The sequence below is a fragment of the Pseudorca crassidens genome, unplaced genomic scaffold, assembly GCF_039906515.1.
Source record: "Pseudorca crassidens isolate mPseCra1 unplaced genomic scaffold, mPseCra1.hap1 Scaffold_72, whole genome shotgun sequence".
Classification (NCBI taxonomy): domain Eukaryota; kingdom Metazoa; phylum Chordata; class Mammalia; order Artiodactyla; family Delphinidae; genus Pseudorca; species Pseudorca crassidens.
This window is the reverse complement of record NW_027136324.1, coordinates 1,363,520-1,367,500: the sequence shown is the minus strand read 5'-3', so window position 1 is coordinate 1,367,500 and position 3,981 is coordinate 1,363,520.

Below are 3,981 nucleotides of genomic sequence, written 5' to 3'. Positions count from 1 at the left end.
GCGTCCCCGAACCCCACCTCGGGCTCGCCACCGCGCGGGTCACCGCACGCGCACACACACGCGCACACACGGCCCCGCGCCGGACGCCGGCCTGGCGGGACCCTCCCCCGACTCAGAGGGGGGAGGCGCGGGCCGCGGTAGGCAAAGAGCGGCACTCGGCCCCACCGCGGGGCCGGCGCAAGCCCTCCCCGCGAGGGCGAGGGCCTCTGCCACCCACGTGGCTCTGGCAGTGGCCACCGTGGCCCACTGCACGCTTGGGAGGGGCAGCGGCTGGGGGGTCCGGTACCCCAAGGCTCCCTCTCGGATCGCTAGAGAAGGCTTTCTCACCGAGGGTGCGTCATCCCCCACCCATCGTCTCTGCCCTTCGGGCCCACGGAGGCGCTCCACGAGCCACCAAGTCCACGACTGGCCGTGGGAGGGGTGGGGGGGTCTGCGGTATGGGTAAGCACACGGCCCACTGGAGCGTTCGCGGCCACAGCCTCGGGGGCACAACCTCTGCCGCCCCCCAGGCTCGTCCACCGGGCTCCGGAAGGGGGGAGCACGCCCGAGAAGCGCGACAGACGCCCCCTTCTCACAGGCCCCGGCCCAACGCGATCGCACCCACGCCCGTGTGCGACTCCCCACACACACGCAAGTGGGGGGCGGCGGCACACGCGGCGTCGGCCCGGCCACGAAGTCAGTCCCCCCCACGGCACACCGTGGGAGGACGATGGCGACGAGGTGGCAGGCCCCCGTCCCCCACCGAGGGAGAGAAACAGAGGCAAGCCCCCGCGCCCTTTACCGTCTCGACCCCCCCAAGAGAGCCACTCACGGGACACACCACCGCGGCGGAGACCCCGAGGAGCACGCTGGGAAAAGGGAACGACACCACCGCTCGGCCTCGCGCGCCTGAGGGACGACCTGGAGCGCTCCAGGGGCACCACAGAGGACCGAGCAAGTCACGCTCACGCGCCGGCAGCGGGCGCGCGGCGCAGCGGCGGGACGGCCCCCACCGACGCGGGGAGGACCGCCCGCGAGGCACACGCCAAGGAGGCGAAGCGAGAGCGTCTGCTGCGTCCGAGGACCACGGCCCCGCCCACGCCATGAGGCAGGAGGCGGGAGACCGCAGGTCAGGGCCGGAGACCACCACCCCTGCCTCCCACACACCCCTCGGCAGGCCGGCAGGGCGTGACAAGAGAGGCGAGGGGCCCGCGGACAGAACGAGAAGAGCGGTCCCGTTCGCCAAGAACGTCCGTCCCTCGTCTGGCGCGACTGAAGGCCCGGCCCAGGAGAGCGCGACATCACCACATCGATCAGTCAATCCAGAGAGCCAGGGGCCACGAGGGCCCCGAGGGAGGAGGGGCACGGCGAGGACCCTCACCGGAGGAGCCTGCTTCAGCCTCAGCCGGCACCCAGCCCCCCCCTTCGCTCCCTCTTGCCTTCTCGGGCAACAGTGGCCGACGACCCCGCGAGGAGAACGCCTGACACGTGGCACGGAGCCTGCGGGTTGGGGTCGTCTCAGCCACCACCGGGTGCCTGCGGCGGGGAAGGGGAGTCACACGGGGTAGAAGACCCACGCACCACCTCGCCCCGCCGCCCTCGGGTGAGCCAGAGACCGGAGGCGGCACCGCGGGTCGGGTCAGCCGGGCGCACACACGAGAGCCGGCGCGCAGGCCCAAGTGGGCGGCTCAAGTGGCAAGGGCCGGTTCGGGCGCCGGACGGCGGTCCAAAGCCCAGCGCTCTGCGCGCGTCCAGAGTCCCAGAACCCCCAGCGAGAGATGCCAGAGGAGACCGTGTCAGCACCTATCTGGTGGTAAAAAAGGCCCATTTCAGGCGAAAAAAATCACGGCGCCCGGCAGCGGGGCCCATCCACGAACCTCGGGGGGGCTCCCCGGGACCTCGGCCCGGCTACCTCTCCCCAACACTTCCCCATCCACAGCAGCCCCGGAGCTCTCTCGGGGCCATCTGGTCGACCCGAGGAGCGGGGGGGCGGCAGAGTGGAGCGGGGCGGGGCGGGAAAACGTGGCAGAGGCAGCGAGCGGGCCGGGGTCGCCCTCCCCGGATCGCCCGCGCGAGCAGGTACCGTACCGCCGTCCCTCCGAGTCCCCGGGCGAAGACTTGGTTACAGAAAAGGAACTATCCCACTCTGCCGCCTCTGACGAGCGGGGCCCACGAGGGACCGCGCCCGGGCCCAGGCCGCCCTATCCGGGCCACCCAGTACGACTCGGGCCGGTCCCCACCGCCACCCCCACCCCGGCCGGGACTCGCGGTGGAGGAGGGGGCGGGGGAGGGTGAGAAAAAGTCGCGTCCGCCGACCGGGACCCACGTGGGCCCGCTAAAGGGCCGGGTGCGCCCTCCCCGGCCACCCGCGCGAGCAGGTCCCGGCCCGTCCGCGTCCCCGGACCCAGGGGGACTTGGAAACATTTTCGCACGGAGGCACCTCCCAGGCGACCGGAGCCCACGAGGGACCGCACCCGGGCCCGGGCCTCTCTCTCCGGGTCACCCCTCGCGGCCCAGCCCGGTCCCCACCTCCGGAGTCCGACTCGGAAAAGCATCGGTCAGAAAGAATCCGACCACCGGGACCCACGCGCGCCCGCCAACGAGCCCGTCGCGCCCTCCACCGGCCTAAACGCACGGGCACGGGCACGGGCCGGTCCCCACCTCCGGAGCGGGGCGCTGTGGGGACCGGGCGGTGGGGGGGGGGGGAAGGGAGGGAAGGAAGGAAGGAGGGTCGGGTGGCCGGGTCGGTCCCCGCGGCGGGATGCTGGTCGACCAGGCCAGGCGGCCCCACAGACCGGCTCGAGAGCGCGGCGACAGTCACACCCTCATAGGCCTGCACGCCCAATCTCAAGCGACAGCAGGAGGCGCCCACGCCTGGGCCCCACCGGGACAGTCACCGCCAGCGTCGCCCGGCTCCCGGAACTCTGCCTCGGGCCCGGCGGCCGAGTCACAGCCCTCACGAAGGTCGCCGAAGCTCCAGAGACAAGGGACAATATAAAAGCGGCCGCCAGGTGGCTCCCGACAACGGCTCCAACGTCCCCGGGCCGGGTTCCCTGTCGCCGGCCGGCCACCGAGGATGCAGCAGCGCCGGGCCGCCCAAACGCCCGAGCTCGGCCCGCCGGGGCGAGCCGGCGGGCGTCTGGCGCGGCCCCGAGGCGTCCGTCTCGGAGCTAGCTCCCGGGACGGCACGACACGGCGCGACCCCGGCAGCAGACGGGGGGGGGGGGTGGCCGGGGAAGCTGGGAAGACGTCGCCGGGAGGCCGCCTCGAAGGAAACGCGCTCCCCACGCGACTCCTCGGCGGGGGCAAATCCCACGGAGACGCCGGCGGGGCCCGGGGCGGCCGGCACGGGGTGCCCAGAGGGTCACGAGCAAGATCCCCGGCTGCCCGGACGGAGGGAGGGAGGGAGGGAGGGAGGGAGGGAGGGAAGGCGGGGACTGGCAAACCGAAACCAGGCAAGCACTCAGAGAACAACGCAGGAATTCATCCTCTCTCGAACGGTGGAGGTCTGTCGGAAGCAGACACGCAAAGCCCAGAACCTAGAAAGGAAAGGAAGGATACCCTCCGACCCCACACATACAAGCGGAAACAAACAACTATCTCTGCCCGGACGGCGACAAAGTCCAAAGACAACACATGGGTGCGTGGGTGGGGAAAACGCACCCGCGGTCACGAGAAAACATGGATTTCAAAATGGACTGACCACAGTCCACGGGCGGGGGTGGGCGTGGGGGTGGGGGATGGGGGAGGCGGGGCTCGGGGGAATGCGGGCGGGTGGGGGGGCGGAGGGGGGGCGAGGGTGGAGTCCATAGCCATCCACTAAAGAAACTGAGTTCGGGCACATCTACTCAATGCAACACCCCGAGTGCGAGCGTGTGCGTGTGCGTGTGCGTGTGCGTGTGCGTGTGTGTGTGTGTGTGTGTGTGTGGAATGCGGTAAGTATCGACAACGGACTGTAGCCCCACCGAGACCACGACAAACCATACCAGCGAAGAAGTCAAG